The sequence below is a fragment of the Hyaena hyaena genome, unplaced genomic scaffold (assembly GCF_003009895.1).
Source record: "Hyaena hyaena isolate Hyena2069 unplaced genomic scaffold, ASM300989v1 scaffold_170, whole genome shotgun sequence".
Classification (NCBI taxonomy): domain Eukaryota; kingdom Metazoa; phylum Chordata; class Mammalia; order Carnivora; family Hyaenidae; genus Hyaena; species Hyaena hyaena.
The window spans coordinates 2,626,887-2,646,397 of NW_024080802.1; the positions used below are offsets into that span (position 1 = coordinate 2,626,887).

Sequence of the window (19,511 nt, forward strand, 5' to 3'; positions counted from 1 at the left end):
CTGAGCCGAAATCAAGAGTCAGAGGCTTAATCGACTGAGCCACCCAGGTGCCCAGCAGTAGGTGATTTCTAAGTGCCTTCGAGGTATAAAATTCTCTATTTCTAAGATACTAGTAAAATAAAAGTTTGAACCACATAACATTTGAGCTTTGATTCTGAGATTCATGTAGCCATTGCTTTGGTTTGGTGTAAATACAAATTAGAACCATTTATGATTATGAACCAGCCCATGGGGAGAAATGAAGATTTAAGTATAGACTGTTCTACTTTTAGCCATTTCACCTACCAAGTACAATTTCTCTATAGTAATAATAATGGTATTGATACTTTTCCTGTTTTAACAATATCCAGGAAGATAGTAGTTGAAGAGGTTCTTTCTCTGTTCTAATCTTTAAATTCTCCAGGTAAAAAAGAATCCTAAGGCAAGGTCAGATAGCCAGAAGAGGTCAACTAACAAAAGGTAATGAATGCCTCCCAGTATTTAATTGCTCCTCTTTGCCACCTCTGCAGCCTCCAGCATCTATGTGCAGGAAATGAAGTGGAAGGAGCATTAGTGGGCAGAATCAGAGGAATGGGTCCATTGCCCTGTGCTGGCCACAGTGCCCATAGCTGAGTCTTAGTAGTCATGGGCAAGTCCTGGGCAAGCCATGGGCAAGTCACAGACAAGTCATGGGCAAGTCTTTTGAGTGGTAGTAGTATCTGTGCATCATCACACTCCAAGTTAATCCTGAGAAGATCATGAAGAGGAGGGGTCTGTAGCTGGAGGCACAGAAGCTGAGAAAAAAAAAGGGAGCAGCCTTTTTGCCTCAGGGAAGAGACCTTTCCTGCAGATGACACTTGCCACTTGCCAGAGTCTCTCCTTGCTCTGGCTTTTCTGCAGCTCTAAGTCTCTGTTTCTCCTGCCTCCTTTCCTTAGGTTTCCTCTAGGACTGATACTAGCTGAGAGCTGGGGCAAGCCCAGTAGCCAGCAGTAGGTTTCCCTTAGCAGTCCGAAGCCATGACCCTCCTTTTCTTCCTGTTGACATGAATTCTCCTATTGTTGACAACATTCTTATTCAAAGATCGGTTGGACCTCTCTTCCAGCAAGACACCATAGATTCCTCAGAAAATAGAGCCGTGACAATGACAATAATGCTCTTCTCTAAACGCCTCAGAGTCAAGTGTGCTCCCCGTGAAAACAAAGTCAAAATTGAGGAGTGATCCAGGCAGTTAAACTAGCAGTTACCTGGATGCAGGAATTCAGGACTTGACTTTGCAGGTTGCCTTGAAGCTTTGAATACTGCTGATTAGAAGGTGGTTTTAATGGGGGCATTTAGGGTGCATTTTCTGTGTTCCTGGTGCATAGAAAGTGGCTCAAAAATCCCTCAGTTGCATTGCAAAGAATGCCTTGCTCTCGTGGAAAAGGGTGGAAAAGGTAAGAGCAAGAGCAAACCCGCCGTCAGTCCTCCCTTGAAACAGCAAGCCTCAATCTCTTTCACCTTTGGTGAAGGGCATCCCCACTGCATAATGGCCTCCCCTGTGGACCTGGGAGGAAAGAGCACAGCCCAGAGGGGGGCGTTGTGTTTGTCTTGTATACACACATGCTGTTGCTCTTTCAGGAGCAGAAGTTTATCTTCTGAACAAAAACCCTGTGGGTGCTGAGAAGTTTCGCCTCTTTTTCACCTTGATATAAAATCTCTGAAGCCAGTGACCTTTTCATTGTAGTGCCTTGACTAAACTCCAGGACCGAAAACTCCTCTCCTAATTGGCTTGTTTCTCCTTAATGCTCCAGTTTGAATGGTAGTACACCAGAGCACTGAAAGAAATGACAATTTAATAGTAGCCGTCTATTGTGAGGGTCCCTCTTCTGCTGAGTTTTCCACTGTTTCTTTGCACTCCTTTTCTCAGTGCCCTTTTAAGGACCTGTGCCCTGTGAAAACACACAGATTTCCTTGATTTCCAAGAAGAGCGTTGCAGAGAAAGGGGTTCATGTTATAAAGGTCTTGACCCCCTCCTGGGATGTGTTGTCCATATGGATGGCTATCAAAATTTACATTCACCTCGGAGGACAGGGAGGAGAGGTTTCATATGAAATGGTTTCTAATGTGATCTCAAAAACCCAAGGATTGCAAAACAAACCCTGGCAGTCTCATATTATTTATGGTTCTGTGTAAAAACCTACAATTTAATGCTTCTGAAATAGTCAACACATTAGGGACTTGTTTAATGACCAACTAAAACCTCCTGTGATTGCTTTAGTTCGAATCTTGTGGTGATTTTAGAAAACTGCTCTATTTCTCTGGCCCTGCCCAGACATTTCTGATGTGTTTATTGTGCAGAGGACTAACACATGTTATTCTATTGCTTGTTAGATAAATTATCACAGTACAGGGGAGTGGCTCATGCTTTCAGCCTCCAGGTGGTCCAAAGTGGGAACCAAAATGCCAGGTTTAATAGGGGAGCTAAAAACATTCAAGCAAAATGAATAGGAGGTTATCAGCATAATGTGTTTAATATTAGATGAAATAAGTTCTATGTAGAAAAGCACAGAGCTACAAAATAGGGTTTATATAATCCTTGTTTTTGCAACAATTGTAACAGGTTTGGGTTTTTTTTTCTCATTTTTAAAAGTTTTTATTTCTTAATCCCTGCCCAGGAAAATCATTTTTAAACTTCAGTGCGTGTTTGTTTATAATGTTCCGTGGCCACAGTGCTATGTCTTAACAACATTTAGAAAGTAGACTTTTCTTCCCCCCCATTTGAAAGTTGGATCTTTTTTTTACTCCTAAGCAATTCAATACACTTTTAAATCCTAAACTGACTTGACCATTGTTTGTACTTCTGTACAAATGTCACACATAAATGATTCAGCTTGAAAAAAAAAAAGGAAAGTGTCAAATGTTTGACATTTAAATGTGTAGCCATTTTAAATAGCTTCCATCATTGTGTTATAAAATCAAATCACCCTGATTCTAAGATCATGCCAGAATGGCACTTAGTAGAACACTGATCCAGGATTAATTAATTCACAGAATTTTTCTTCTGGGAGGTAGGTACTGTTTTTTTTCAAATCCCATTTCACAGATGAGGAAATTAAGATAAGGTCTTCTCTCTGCCAACTCCCAAGTGTTGATTGCCAAGACTAACACCCAAAGAGATTTAGCTGGCACAATCACAGTGCATTCGTGAGGCCTATTCAGTACCTCAAAGATGCACATTCTGTTAGAGGAACATTGAATCCAAAAACAATTGCAATTCGGGTGTTAAAGCAGCTGCCAGTGATTAATTTGGACAACAAAAATTTTGTGATTCTAGTTGGCCTAGCTGCGTGGCTTAAACTAGATGCTTAATAAATACATATCAAATGTTGTGGAATGAATAGACACTTGATTCAAGTTGTTAGATGCTGATCTATTTTTAAGAAGCCCTTTTTTTTTATATAAACAGTAGACAAATTTTAACTAGACTGGGTATGTTATACCAACGCATGTGTTTGGTTGATGACTGGAAGAGTTACTCTGTTCACCATTTACAGCATTAATTTTCAGCGTATATGCAATATCATTTACTAACCGAAATTGGAGACATGCAAGAAAATAGAAAACATTGAATTGAGTTATAGCTCAGATGTATTATTGATTCTGCCACTTATTATTTATATGACTTTTAGTGCTTCTCTCTGAACTTCACTTTCCCAATCTTTAAAATGGGTGCAGAAATAACTATCTATTATACTACTGATGATGTAATAATTAAATGAGATCCTGTCTAAGGGTACAGTGACTTGCACTTTACTAAATAGTCCTATCATCTTCTGCTGGAATAGTGAATCACAGAACATACGGCAAATCCACATGCTATAAGAAATAAATCACTATTAACAATACCTGGTTTTGTCTATAGGACTTGCATGAATAAATTAATTACAATAATCCTTAGAGATTAATGTCTTAACTCCCTTATATATTGTCTACCTTCTTTAACACTCAAGTACTCTTAGCAAATTTGACAAAATTTCCCCCCAATTTTATCTCTTTCACCTTTTTCCCCTTTCTGAGAAAGTAAACAGTTATATGCCAAAAGACAAGCTGGTTAAGAAGAGAGAGAACAGCTGGGGTGCCTGGGTGGCTTAGTCGGTTAAGCGTCTGACTTTTGCTTAGATCATGATCTCGCTGTTCGTAGGTTCGAGCCCCGCGTCGGGCTCTGTGCTGACTGCCAGCTCAGAGCCTGGAGCCTGTTTCAGTCTGTGACTCCCTCTCTTTTTCTCTGACCCTCCCCTGCTCATGCTGTTTCTCTCTCTCCTAGAAATAAATTAAAAAAAAAAAAAAAGAGAGAGAGCAGCTAATTGAATAAGGAAATAAGACTAGTTAATAAGTTAATAGTGTTGATTACGCACCATGGATGAGGCACCATGCCACAAACTGCATGGGTAGATCTCATTGGATTCTGGGGGAAGAATTTTTCTTAACAAGGAGATCTTAATTTTTTGAAAAAAAATAAGGAAACTAAAGCTCAGAGAGATTAAGAAAATTTGCCCAAGATTAAAAGGAGAAAAATACAAGTAAGTGGAAGAGCTTGGTTTTCAAGCCAAGGCTATTTAATTCCAAAGACTAGATTTCTCCTAAGCAATGCTGTAGAATAGAATGCACCCATATTTTAAGTGTGTACACGTCTACATGTGGTCCAGAGGACTGTGTGTGTGTGTGTGTGTGTGTAGATGATGGCTTTTAATCTGATATGAGCAAGACAGAGCAGGCAGAGCTGAGTTTCTATGTGAGTGACCTGCTGCTTTTGACCCAGCTCCTCAGAACCACCACCCAGAAGTGTAAATAATTGTGATGAGCAACAGAACTCCCACAAGTCAGGGAGCCTCCACTGGCTACCAGCCTCTCCCACCTCTGTTTCCTTAGTCATCAGATACATCCCTCATCTGTTGTAAGGGAGGCTCCTTATAAACTATAAAAATGCCTTACAGAATTAGGAACTACTGCCAAATCCTTGGTGTCTTTCAAAGAAAATGGTATTTTCTTTTTGGCAGAGAGCAGATTTTAAAATATTTTAAAATTGTGTTTCAAAAAAACTTCTTGAGGGAACATTGATGCTTCAGGGATTGCTTTAGTCAATTTGCTGACCTTCTTTCATGCTATTTTTGAAGACAGTTTTAAGTGGCTGTGATGATATTAGAAAACTATTTAATAATAATGGCCTTATGCTTATGTCTGGCTTTTAAAATTCAGCCATTTACATTGTGACCTTTGCTTTGTCATTCTTTGTCTAAGTGCAGGAATAGTAAAAATTCATTTTCAGGGTGTCTGGGTGGCTCGGTTGGTTGGGTGTCCGACTTCAGCTCAGGTCATGATCTCACGGTTGGTGGGTTCAAGCCCCGTGTCAGGCTCTGTGCTGACGGCTGGCTCAGAGCCTGGAGCCTGCTTCAGATTCTGTGTCTCCCTCTCTTTCTGACCCTCCCCTGTTCACGCTGTCTCTCTCTCTCTCGGAAATAAAACATTAAAAAAATTTTTTTAATTCATTTTCTGCCTCGATGTTAGGATTGTTTATACAAATGAATGTCACAATACCCTTAGCAGCATGACTGTGTAACTTAGCAGCACTTTATTGGAAATGAAAGTGTTAACTAGAATGAATCATTTGAGTGCAGGTGAAGGAGATAACAGAACAGAGGTGTGATGAACCAGACACCAAATAGATGGCCTGCTTTGGTTGGCTAAGCACATCATCTTGAGCCTCACTTTCCCCATCTGCCAAATAGGGAGACCAATAGTACGTTTACCAAAGGTGGTAATAAAAATTAAATGAAATCCACAAAAAGCCCTTAATCCAGTGCCTGGCATATTGGAAATAATAAATGTTTGCTGTTATCGTGAGAATTAAACAAATGGTAAGTCTGTGTCATCGACTTCTCTCATAAAGTGACTTTAATTGCCAAGTATCGACTGTCAGAATGAAAGGGAGAGTTAAAGCGGTTCATCCAGATAACTCCGGCTTCAAACTCACTTCAGTCCTGAATAATTTGATTGTTTCCATTCCCTACTTTAACGAAAACTGAGAAAGTGCTAAATGTGCATAATTATAATCGCAAGATAGTTTACCTAGGAGAAGTTACTTCTTTCTATCATGTGCCCAAGGCCACAGAGCTGCTTCATGAACCAGACAGTCCAGACCCAGAGTCTGTGTTCCTAAAGTCTGTGCTTGGAACTGGAGGGACAGAATATGAGTCCTTCCCTTGAATTGGTGAGTGGTTTCCTACTTTTCCCTGTCTGGAAGGAGAAATCATTTTCAGCATTAGCAGAAATATAGCCACTTGTCCAGGGAGAATGGAAAGTACGTTTGTGTTGGAAGACCTAGGCCTTCCATCCGGCTCTTGACTCTAGCTTGCCAAGTTAGCTTGCCATCTTAGGCAAGTTATTTAACTCTTCTTAACCTTTTCTTACCTAGAATTTCCTCCTCCATAAAATAAGAATACTTAGCAGCTTTCTTCCCTTTCTGCCTCTCTCCTCCCTTTTCCTCCCTCCACCCCCATCTTTTCCTTGTTCCCCCTTTCCTTTTTTAACCAAGAAATAGTATGTTGTGTACCTGCTTGTGATTGTCACTCACAGAATTACACTACTATAAAAAATAATTTTCAGTCTGAACACATATTTTCCTACTGTACTGTTAGGCACAAAATTATATGTTTGTGGAAAGTGCTTGACTCATTGGCCTCAAAGACTTCAAGGAGCATGGACTTTGGGATTAGAAGGAGGCCCAAGTCCTACCTCTGTTATTCACCAAGATTGCATGCATGTTGTTAACATTCTTTCTCTAGGCCTTGATGTTCTCATGTGTGTAATGGGTTCATATGGGTAATAGTACACAAATAGAAGAATACAAAGATTAAATGAGATAATCTATGGAAGTTGGCTGATCCAGAACTGATGTTTGATCAGTGGTATCTCTAATCTTTGGGGCTGTATTTTATCAGCAAAGATCCATATATACCAGACTGTGTGCTCTGTGGGTCTGTTCCATTTTTGTGATGGCTATAAAAATTTACAATCTGTTGTTAAAAAGCAGAGGTTATGGGTGATTCTGGGAAATGGGATTGTGTAATGGTAAATGAAGATTATTAGTAAGGGGCCTAGCTTAGGGTCCACATTCTCCTTTGCAATTAAGGATGCTGACATATGTTTTGGCTACCTCACAAGCTGTTTGTGTGTGTGTATTTGTTGGGGGGGGGAGGGAGGGAGGGAGGTAATTGAGCAGTATTCTGTAGACCATGATGTTCTACTCAGGGGTCTAGGGTCATGTTATTCTAAGCCTTGAGTGATTAAAAAATTCAAACTTTCTAAATATATAAAAGCTTGCATTTATTAATGTCTTCCAAAGTGAGCCTAAAATAGCCTTCTGTATAGTATGTGTTGATAGCTTTAGAGATGCCTAGATCTGGAGTCACCCCTTCAGAAGGATGACTTCGAGTCACTTAATACTCTGATTTTCTGATTTGTAAAATGAGGTTTATAATAGTGTCTAATTCCTCAGGTGGTTGTGAGGATTAAATGAGCCAGTACCTGCAGTAAATGCTAGCTGTTTTTAAGCAAAGTGTACTTTTGTTTTCAAAGCCTTTTTTTTTTTTTTTTTGGCATGTTTTAAATTTAATAAGTGTGTGTGTATCAACACTTTGGGAGTGTTTTCGTTGTGAATTCAGGTCCTATTTTCTTGAAGGTAGTTGTGTTTAGAGTGTGAGGGCTTGATTGTCCAGGTTAATCTTCAAGTAAGTTTGTATCAATCAAGCAAGTTACTTTTATCAGTCTGTTACTTCAGGTAAACAAGCATTCCATTCTTTGACAGAACATTAAACTGTTGTGTTCCTTTTGATGGAGTGCTGACTTGTTCAAAGCGCTTGTGAAAGAAAACAGCTCCTGTTTTCTGACATTGTATAATCTAAAGAGCATTTCTAGAGGTTTCTTGACTGAATCTTTTACCATCGCTTCCTCAGTGATTAAATTACCAACCTAGAAATGTATGATGTGATTTGAGGTTCAGTTCATAGTAGATGTAACAAAAAAATCTTGAATCGACTGTGAAATCAAGAAGCGAAATTTCTTTTAAATGTTAAGGGAAAAAAAAGTACAAGTCCATTATTTTCAGACCCACAGGAAAATGGGATGGAACATTGTCAGATGTTATTTTTGTTAGTGGTAAGGAGGAGAGCTGGAGTACAAGGGAGCTTAGTTTTGCATTTCTACCTGAAAATTTGTGTCCTGGCATTTGAGGGGTTCTGCAGGAACGTCATAGCAAAAATTTGCTCATCCAGGAGATCCATGTCCTGAATACAGTTATGTGGTCTTGATGTTTTAATCTTTCCAAGGGTGTCCATTTCATGATTGAACAAAGCGAATAGTGATTTTTATAGTTTTAAAGGTTCTAATGCACACCATCTGGAGTGATTAGAGGGAGTCTCACTGTGTAGTTGAGTTTAAAATCCTCCCCTAACTTTTCATTACCTGCAGGATAAAGTCCAAACCCTCGAGACACTAAACAGGGTTCTCTGTCACTGGCTGTTACTTACTTCCTCTGCTCTTCGAGTGGTTAATTTTATGACAGTGCCATCTGACAATGTACGGTGGTGCAGTGATGTACCTAGTACACCAACTTGGTCTTGAAGGCCATCAGCCCTTCTTCATCATGTTTGTCTAGCTGAGTTATTTCCTTTTCCCAGAAGCCCTCTGTGATGTTTCTTTGCCCTTAGTCTTCACCCCTGTTCCCCCTGTATTTACCCTGTGCTTCCATAGCATTAACAACAACAACAACAAACACATAGGAGCGCCCTGGGGTCTCAGTTGTTTAAACATCTGACTCTTGACTTCGGCTCAGGTCATGATCTCACAATTTGTGAGTTTGAGCCTCACATCAGGCTGTGTGCTGACAGTGCAGAGCCTGCTTGGGATTCTGTCTCTCACCCTCTCTGCCCCTCCCCCACTCATGCTCACTCACTCTCAAAAAACAAAAAACAGAAAAACGTTATCTAGTATGAAAACAATGTGCTGAAATTATCTTCTTATTTCCCTGTCTGTCTAAATTATCTCATGTTGGTATCTCCAGTTAGTGGCTTAGCACCAAAATCTTGGTAAAGGTTTTTCGAACCAAACTCTGATCAGATGTAGCATTCTGAGTGTGAATCTGGGTATCTATCATTTTTTATGCCTGCTGACCTCAATTGTTATATGAGTTGGCACTAAGGAGAATGATTTAGGAGGTAAGAAGAACACTTTAGAACACTATTGTTATGCGTTGGTATCAATAAGAAATGCATATAACCATGCATACAACACTGGCCCACATAAACATACATTGTTCAAACATAATTCTGTTTGGAGAGAGAAATGGGCCACTTGAGCTTGGAGAAGAGACCATGGATTAAAACAGAGGAGGGTGGGCAAATTGCTGGCCATTGGTTTTCTTGTGTTTTTTTGTTTTGTTTATTTGTTTTAAGTTTATCCATTTTGAGTGAGAAAGAGTATACACACACGAGAAACTGTGTGCATGAACAGGGGAGGGACAGAGTGGCAGACAGAGAATCCCTGGTGCAGCCCCTGCACCATTGGCAAGGAGCCCAACACAAGGCTTGAACTCATGAACTGTGAAATCATGAACTGAATGGAAGTCAAGGGTCAGATCTTAACTGACTGAGCCACACAGGCACCCCAAGTTACTGGCCATCCTTAAGGAACTAATACAGTAGGTTGAATATCAGGTGCCAGCAGTGTGTAGTGTCTGCTAACTCAAGATGTATAGAAAGAAGGTTTAAGAGCCAGAAAAGATTGGAGACATAATACTGTTGCTGGTAGAAAAAATTACACGCTTTACATCCTCTGTCTCCATCTATGAGAGTGGTACTGTGTATGCTCCTTTTGACCGAAGAGGAATGTGGGCTTGGGGAGGTTGAGCAAGTGACTCCACATCTTCTATCTAGTCGGTCATCAGACCTGGTCTGTTTGCTCCTAAGCCTTTGCTTCATACTAGTATTTGTCATCTTCTTATGTTGCCTAGTTAGGGTGTTTTTCTTGATATATAATAGTGAATAAGACTGGGGTGCCTGGGTGGCTCAGTCAGTTAAGCATCTAACTTCAGCTCAGGTCATTCTCTCACAGTTTGTAGTTCAAGCCCCATGTCGGGCTGTGCTGACAGTGCAGAGCCTGGAGCCAGCTTCTGATTCTGTGTCTCCGCGCTCTCTCTCTCTCTCTCTCTCTCTCTCTCTCTTGCTCTCTCTTGCTCTCTCTTTCTCTCTAAAATAAACATTAAAAAAATTTTTTTAAATAATGAATAAGACTTTTATAAGTAGAGTAAGTAGGTTTTCCTCCATAGCTTACCTGCATTCAAGATGCTTTCTTTTAGATTTTCTTTTCATAGTTTGTGCTACTTAATAGTTAGCCAGTGCAGTAGACATGGACAGCGTGTTATATACATTCTGATAGTAATATGTATAATCCCTATCTGGAAAGTGATAGGAGACAGAAATATGGCAATATGAGAAGTACTAGCTAGTTCAGTATTTGAGTGATATTTAAGATCAGTGTGTTTAAGGAATTTAGCAAAAACATATTTCAGTACTTAAGATCAAACATCTGTTTATGTCTGGAGGAAACAGGTTAGAGGAGGATTAACAAGAAGTGATGTTTTCAGGTTTCATCTGTGATTAGAATACACCATGTCAGTAACCCCGGGTGGTAATACTGCTGCTTTACCATACAGTGCTAGGGTAACAATACAGTATAAGTTTTGTGTACTTTAAAAAATTTAGAGAACTCTTTTCATGCCAAGTTTTCAAAGTTCTAAATTTTTTTTTCAAAGTTTACTTATTTTGAGAGAGAGAGAGAGAGAGAGAATGCCGAAGCATGATAAGGGCAGAGAGAGAGAATCCCAAGGAGGCTCCACACTGTCAGCATGGAGCCCAATGCAGGGCTCACACTCAGAAACCATGAGATCATGACCTGAGCAGAAATCAAGAGTCAGACTCTCAATTCATTGAGGTACCCAGGCACCCCAAAGTTCTGAAATTTTAAAGTTAGGCAACTTGTAGCATGGTCTATTTTCTTTTTTTTTTTCTTAATCAAGTAAGCTCTGTTTCAGGTGTAGAACTAAAATGTTAACATTTCTGGAACCCATAAAACTTCACAGGTATTAAATAACTATTGTATCAAAAAGAGCAAAGTCTACCTCCTGCCCTAATTGGCAAACGAAAGCTCCAAAAAGTACCATAAATGAGAAGAGGAGATAACATACAAAAATGAAACAGTGCAGTAGATGTGCATAACTGTCTGTGTAGATTTGGCACCTTAATCATAGAGCAGCTGAAGCATTTCTTTTAAATTTCATTTAACTAGATATGCTGCCCACACAGGCCTCTCTCCACTTCCTGAGAGGAAGTAGGTCCCCATTCTCCCAGCTGGTGAGAGAGCCCCGGGCTACCCAGGCAGTCCCCCTGTTTACATTTATTCCCTCCGCTTCTTTTGATTGCTCAGCAAAGCAGCTACTTTGAAAAGAAGTACTGCCCCCCCCCCCCAGATTATCTTTCATGGCTACCCACTCACCCTCTTTCCTGACCCAAGAAAGAAAGTTCCTTTTTTTTCCTTTTTTCTCCTCCTGCAATTATTTAGAGTAAGAACTTGAGGGTTTTAAAGTACATTTTTCATCTTCTTTTGTTTTTTTAAACTAAGGAATATCAAGTAAGCTTCCAAGTCCAACTTCAGAAAGAATTTCAGAACACAAAACAGTTTACATTTACTTTGAAGACTGTTAACTCAGAACCTTTTTAAAAATTTTAAAAACCTGTGATGCCACCACTCATATCCTGATATCTTGTAAAAGGTCATCCTTTTAATTTCTGTTGTAAGTCTTCCTTCCATGCTGAATTTGGAGTCTCCCCCTATAGAAGGGATATCATGGAGAATGCTAAGTATAATTTCATGAATGTCATGGTGGAAAATTGGAATAAAAGGGCTAGCCACTTATTGTTGCATTTTCATACTATTAGACTTAACTGAGGCCTGAGCAGTTACAAAATGCCTGTGTTAACTCTCTTGAAGAAAAGGGAGCTTTTTTATTCTTTAGTCATACTAGGAATAGGTCTGGATGACAAGAAAAATAATAGTTCTAAGAGCTTGTGTTTACCTGCTATAGTAGGGATGATCTAGAGATAAGTCAACCAGTGCTTTGGGAAGAGATAAGATTAGCATTTAAAAGCTTAACCTGTGTCGTCACTTTTGAACATGTCTGCTCCCAAGTGAAATCCTAGTCCCTAAAAGTGTTCCCAGTGCAGAATCACCATGAATCATTTTTTTTTATTATTGACTGCTTGAGAAATTTTGATGGATTGCAGCTCACTGGGGAGACAGGGAGAAATTTACAGTTGCTATATTCTGAATTTTAAATGAAGTAGAGAGACTTCCATTGAATTTACTATAGGGAAGTGTCTACAATCCAGATCTATGGGGGGGTTTTGTTGTTGTGTTTGTTTTAATATGTTCCTGGTGGGTCAATATAGGAAAGTAACTCCAAAATTATACTTAACCTAGTTTCTTTAGAAAGGGAATTCTGAGGGGGACACCTGGGTGGCTCGGTCAATTGGGCATCCAACTCTTGATTTCGGCTTGGGTCTTGATCTCCTGGTTTGTGGGATCAAGCCCTGTGTCAGGCTCCATGTGCTGACTGTGCAAAGCCTGCTTAGGATTCTCTTTCTCCCTTTCTCTCTGACCATCCCTTGCTTATGCCATACATGCATGCACGCTTTCTGTCTCTCAAAATAAATAAACTTAAAAAAAAAATTCTGGGGATTTTACAGGCAGGTCAGCACCTTGGCTTATTATCATACTTTGGCCACATCTGCCACGAAAAGCATTTTATCGTAGTTGCTTATTCATTAATTGTTTATGTAGCATTTACTATAGGGCACTGTGCTGAGGCTAGAAATACAATAGTAAACAAAAGTACCCCTTGTGGTAGCTTACAGTATACCCCTGGTTTTATATCCCAATTTACTAATTTCATGTAGCTAGAAAAGTATTTAAAGGTCAGAGATACTGGTTAGAAGTTCAAACCAAAAAGCATTTAGCTAATGTCACACTTTGAAGAATTAAAAGAACATTGAGTACTACTTATACTTGTCATTAGGATTTAGCAGTTATTGGACCCTAGAGTGAGAAGTAGGACAATGGTTTATGGCCAGTTGATGACCAAAGCTCCTCTCTTTACCCTGTGTTCATTCATTTTAAAAATACTCACGAGACACTTCCCGGTGCTCAGCACAGTTCTACCCATTCTGAACAAAATGGTGAGACACCGAAAGTACTGGCCTCTGGTGCTCAGACTCCAGTGCAAGAGACAGGTTATAAGCAAAACTGGTGGATGCTGTTGCAGTTTAGTTGTGTGAATCTGGACACTACCTGCTGACAACTGAAGCCTACGTTATCCAGACATCATCTGTACCCCAGTTCGTAAACCCACGTTTGTATAATAACCATCATGGTTTGTACTATATAAGAGAAGCTTTGCATTTTGTGGATCCTTTAGTAGCAGGTTGCACCGTGTGCAATGCACACATGAGAAGAAGCCCATACTGTGAGTGAGGAGCAGCTCAAGGTGCTAGAGGTAAGAGTGAAGGGCAAGAACAACAGAATTCTCATCCTCACACCATTGACATGCTTATCAGTAGGGGCAGGTGATAAAAGAGTAAACTAATTGGGTAATCAAGAGAATCTCTGATGAAAAGTGCTTCCGAGGAAATAAAACTGTAGTATGAGAAGGTTTGGAACTACTGAAGACTAGTCATCTTGGGAAGGTTTCTCTGAGCAGCTGGTTTTTGAACTGAATCCTGAGTGACGAGAAGGACTTGCCTCTGCAGAGCCCAAGAGAAGAAAGCTAATGGCAGCTAGTGCAGAGGGCTTATGGCAGGAATACATTTCAGGTGTTTCCAGAACAAAAAGGAGGCTGGTGGCGTTGTAGTCAGTGTGGTGGGGAGTATGTGGGGAGTATGGCGTGCTGAGATAGGAACATGGAGGTAGGCAAGTTTACATTAAATAGGGCCTTTTAGGCCTTGGTCAGCAGTTCGTATGTTGTTGTAAATGGAATGGAAAGGTATTCAGAGATTTGAAGCAGGCAGTGAGTGCTGTCGTATATTCCCGGAGGACCACACTGTTGTCAGTAGCAAGAATGAAAGCCGAGAAGACTATATAGAGGCCCTTGAAGGCTTCTGGGTCAAGCGTGGAGCCTGTACTATAGCAGTACAAGATGAGACGGAGAGAAGTGAATGTTGCAAGATTTATTTTGCTGGTAGAACTAACAGAACATAAGAGACTGGATTTAAGGGAGACTGGAAATAAGGGAGCAGGAAGAAGCAAGGATGATCCCCAGAGTTTTGGCTTGAAGTTGGGAAATGACATTATTGAGGATGCTAGTTCTTTTTTTTTTTTTTCTTTTTTTACAAATAGTTTATTGTCAAATTAGTTTCTACATAACACTCAGTGCTCATCCCCAAAGTGCCCTCCTTCATGCCCATCTCCCCCTCCCCCCCACATCCATCAGTCCTCAGTTTTTGTCAGCATTCAAGAGTCTCTCATGGTTTGCCTCTCTCCCTTTCCCCCACCATTTCCGCCCTTCTTCTCCCCCTTGGTCCTCCGTCAAGTTCCTCCTAATCCTCCTATACGTGCAAACATATGGTATTTGTCCTTCTCTGCCTGACCCACTTCACTCAGCATAACACCCTCAAGGTCCATCCATGTTGCTACACATGGCCAGATTTCATTGTTTCTCATTGCCGTGTAGTATTCCATGGTATAGATAAACCACATCTTCTTGATCCATTCGTCTGTTGATGGACACTTAGGCTCTTTCCATGTTTTAGCTATTGTGGAGAGTGCTGCTATGAACATTGGGGTACATGTGCTTCTATGCCTCAGCATTTCTGTATCCCTTGGGTAAATTCCTAGCAGTGCTATTGCTGGGTCATAAGGGAGTTCTATTGTTAGTTTCCTGAGGAACCTCCACACTGTTTTCCAGAGGGGCTGTACCAGTTTACATTCCCACCAACAGTGCAGGAGGGTGCCCGTTTCTCCACATCCTCGCCAGCATCTAGAGTTCTCTGATTGGCTCATTTTAGCCACTCTGACTGGCGTGAGGTGGTATCTCAGTGTGGTTTTGATTTGTATTTCCCTGATGAGGAGGGATGCTGAGCATCGTTTCATGTGTCTGTTGGCCATCTGGATGTCCTCTTTGGAGAAGTGTCTGTTCATGTCTTCTGCCCATTTCTTCACTGGGTTGTTTGTTTTTCGGGCGTGGAGTTTGGTGAGTTCCTTATAGATTCTGGATATTAACCCTTTATCTGATATGTCATTTGCAACTATCTTTTCCCATTCCGTTGGTTGCCTATTAATTTTCTGGGTTGTTTCCTTTGCTGTGCAGAAGCTTTTAATCTTGATGAGGTCCCAACAGTTTATTTTTGCTCTCGATTCCCTTGCTTTTGGGGATGTGTCAAGTAAGAAGTTGCTGCGGTGGAGGTCAAGGAGGTTGTTTCCTGCTTTCTCCTCTAGGGTGTTGATAGTTTTGAGGATGCTAGTTCTAAGTGTGGTTGTATAGACAGCAATGCTAATAACAATGGTAACATTTGTAGAGTGTGTCTCCTTGTCCGGTACTGTACTATACAAGGGCTTTACATATTAGTCCTCAACAAGCCTGGAAAGTAGATTCTGTTATTAGGTCCATGTTTCAGGTAAGGAGACTAAAGCATAGTAAGATAAACTTTCCAAAGGCCACAAGGCAGGTGTAGTGGCAGACTAAAGCTTCCAAGTTGGGCAGTCTAATTTTAAAATGTTTATTTGGAGCAGGGAAGGGCCAGAGAGGGAGAGTGAGCAAGCAGGGTCCACACTCAGTGGAGAGCCCAATGTGGGGCTCTACCCCATGACATGAGATCATGACGTGAGGTGAAATCAAGAGTCCAATGCCCAGCTAACTGAGCCACACAAGTGGCCCTGGGCAGTCTGAATCACTGCCTCCCAGGCCCTACTCCACACTCCTTCTCTGTGCATGAGTAAACACATTCTGTTTTCTAAAGCTGCCTCAAATTTATTACTGAAGCTCAAGCTGACTTTTGAAACTCTGCTGTTGCAGTTAACATTCACTCATTGCCCAAACAGTTCAGCCTCACTTTTACACCAGGCCAAGAACCAGGTCAAGATGGCCTGCCTGCCTTGGGAAAGCTGATCCAAATCCAAACCAAGGGCAGTTTCACAAACCCTTTATCATCTTCCTGTGCTGATCCTTAATCTCCAGAGAAGCAGAACATGAATAGAATGTGACATTCACTGTTAGTACAACTGTTAATTTTGAATTCAACATCTAAAGAAGTAGTAATAATGATAAATACCTATAGCCTTGGCAGTCATGTCGTGATCTCTCCTGTTCCAGGCCTCTTGTTGGTGTTTTACATAATACTGTCTTAATTAATCTTTTCAAAAATCCAAAGAAATGCTATCCCCATGAGAAAACTGAGGCTCAGAGCAGTTACATAATTGGTTCAAGGTTCTAGCCTGTCAGTGACAGAATCAGGATTTGAATCCATGTCTTACTTTGCTGATGTTCTCCTGTTCTAAACATTACCTGCTGCATCAACAATGAACTTGGTGTTGAAGTGCACTGTCACCAAAGGAACATGTCCTGGGCATGTCAGAGATTAGTGCTTTGTTGTGCTTTTGATGGTAGAATTAACGTTAGTTAACATTCTCAGTTATCGACCATCAAAAATTGCTCTTTTTTTCTTAAATTTTAAAATGATCCCTGTCTTACAATTTGAATTCTTTTTTTTTTTTAATGTTTTATTTATTTTTGAGAGAGAGAGAGAGACAGCATGAGCAGGGGAAGGTCAGAGAGAGAGCGAGGGAGACACAGAATCTGAAGACAAGCTCCAGGCACTGAGCCAGCTGTCAGCACAGAGCCCAACACAGGGCTCAAACCCACAAACTGTGAAATGATGACCTGAGCCAAAGTCGGACGCTCAACCAACTGAGCCACCCAGGTGCCCCACAATTTGAATTTTTAAACACTATAATGGATTCCTAGGGAAAGCTTAGACTAACCTTTATGAGCAAGAAGTGCTTAATCACTGGGTTCTTTTCTCCAAGTTTTGCTTAGGGTTTAGTTGCAGATGGGATAATCCGTTCCAGCTAAACAGAATGGGGGTAGCTTACAAAAACCACTGGAAGGGCTAGAAGAGGAGTCTGAGCTAATACTCTGGTTGCCTAGAACCCTGTTAAATCCACCGCTGTTTGTAGAACTGTTAGACCTAGCGCAGGAGGCTCTTTCTGCTACTGACTGCAGGGACTTTCTGTCCACACTGCCACCCAAGGGAGCAAACTGCATGTCCAACACCCAGCTCCTTTTCTGACATTTCCTTCTCGCCTCAGTCTTGCAGAGTTATGCCTGATTGCCAGAACCGAAATCACATCTACAATTGTAGCTGACTACAGAGCAATAGAAGTTCTGCAGCTACCACAGTGCAGGAGAATGTGCTAGGAGAGAGCTGGAGTAGGGATTGAAAGAGCCAGTCCATAGTACTCTCTATGCTCACTACTCCTACACTGTTCAGTTACATTTAGTTTTTCTTTTTTCAGGTTGCTCTAAATCCGGAGCATCTAATAGGTAGCCCTTGAACCAAAGGCAACCTCATTTACCTTTTTAGACCTTTTTGTTTTCTGTAATGATATAGCCCCCATGAGCTAGTACAGCCTAATAATAGCATGGCTCAGATTTTAGAGAATACCTAAAAAATCACATGGAGGGCTTTTTAAAAGTGCACATCTCTGTGATGCACCCTCAGAAATTTTGATTCTGTGTGATGCTTAGGAATCTGCAATCTTTGTAAACACCCCAGATGATTACACTTTCTTCTGAATGTAAGACAGCCAACTCCCTCTGTTTCCAGTAGGGCACCTTCAGTGAAAGAGGGGAACATTTGAACAGTGTATTCAACTCAACCAGAGGAAGTTGGTGTGTCTAGCACATGTTGCATAATCAGGAATGCTTATGCCCTGATATTTGCAAATTGGGCTTATCATCTGATGTGATGGAGGAAATGATCAAGATTGTGAGTATTCTTTGAGTTTATGCCTTTAACCCCCACTGGTTTTGATGCTTTTGGAGTTTGGAAACAATTAAAACAGTATAAAGATTTATTTTAATGTGGTTAAAAAAAAAAAAAAGCCCAGGTGAGGAAAAGACCTTCAGAAATTCCCTGAGCTGCTTCCTCAGAGTAAGTTCTTAAAAATTAAAAGTCCCTTAGAGACCCAACTTGTCAGACTCCTGGTAGCTGATCTGATGTGACAAGACATCTTAGCACATTTAATTGCAACCATAGGAGAAAACAACACAAAACAATAAAAACACAAGTTCTAGGGCAATCATTCAGTTCAGATTCAGCACATGGGATCAGATAGGAGCTGGAATCTACATTCATTTTCCATCTCTCAGGTGTTGGGAGTGCAAAAGATTTTACAGGTTTTCAAAAATTGCAGAGCTTTTGATTTATACTTTCAGAAATGAGTCACACAGTTGAAAGAGTATATATTACAATTTATGTTTTTGTAGCTGTTTTTTGGAAAGCTACCACACTCAGAGTACATATTGTGATTTAATTTTAAGAGCCACTAATATACACAATAGTGTATAAAAACAACTTGTATCCTAACTACATAAAAACTACAACTTCCTATGCTTTCGCCATTATTATAGTTCCGGCCCTAATATTTATTTATTCCGGACAAGAAACAATTATCTCAAACTGACACTGAATGACAATCCAAACACTAAAATTCTCCATGAGCTTTAAACTCGACTATTTCTCAATCATCTTCGTGTGCCTATGGAGTGTTTGAAGGTAATATGTGAATTTCAAAACTGCCGTAATTTTTTTTCTATGCCAATTTGAGGGCCTGTCTTCTATTTCTTTGAAAATGTATATTATAGCAAAAAAAAAAATCTGGCAATAAATATGTACATGTAGGTTCAACCTTAAACTAGCACCTAGCAATTTTCTAGCGTAGTTTGGTTTGTTACATATCATCCTCGTAAAATTGATTAGAATTAGTCATCAGCTAGCCTCGCCCTAAAATATAGGAGATTATACTGTTTAGGAGAATTCTTTCCTTCTGTTTTTATATTAACTGCTCTGTTTATGAATAGCTAATGACTTCCATTACCATTGATTCCAGTGACAGTCTACTGCTGGCCCAAACGCTCCTGCCATGTACGTGTCTATTGCAAAATAGTAATAACAGAGCTTGAACACCTAGGCCCTAGATTCTAGCCCAAGGTAGAAGTTCTTTGCAGGGATTTCCATAGTGGCAGTGCCTCAGAGCTCACCTGGCTGTCATTAACTGCAGGTGAGTTGCTCCCAGACACAGACCCTTTAAGAAAGAGGAAGGCTTAGTTTATCATTATAGCTCCACACTTTTTGAGCTGTCTTTCCTTCTGCCCTGACTAAAGTGGACT

At 40.4% G+C, this 19,511-nt stretch overlaps 1 protein-coding gene and 1 long non-coding RNA gene across 4 annotated transcripts in view; both read left to right on the forward strand.

Moving 5' to 3' along the window:
• Nucleotides 1-19,511, forward strand: part of KITLG (KIT ligand) — an 82,943-nt gene that overhangs the window by 5,878 nt on the left and 57,554 nt on the right. The gene's annotated exons all lie outside the window — the stretch shown is intronic.
• LOC120237066 lies at nt 1,210-18,863 on the forward strand. The gene is made up of 3 exons (XR_005529845.1): nt 1,210-1,219; nt 13,608-13,613; nt 18,684-18,863. It is a non-coding gene; the product is annotated as an uncharacterized LOC120237066 (long non-coding RNA).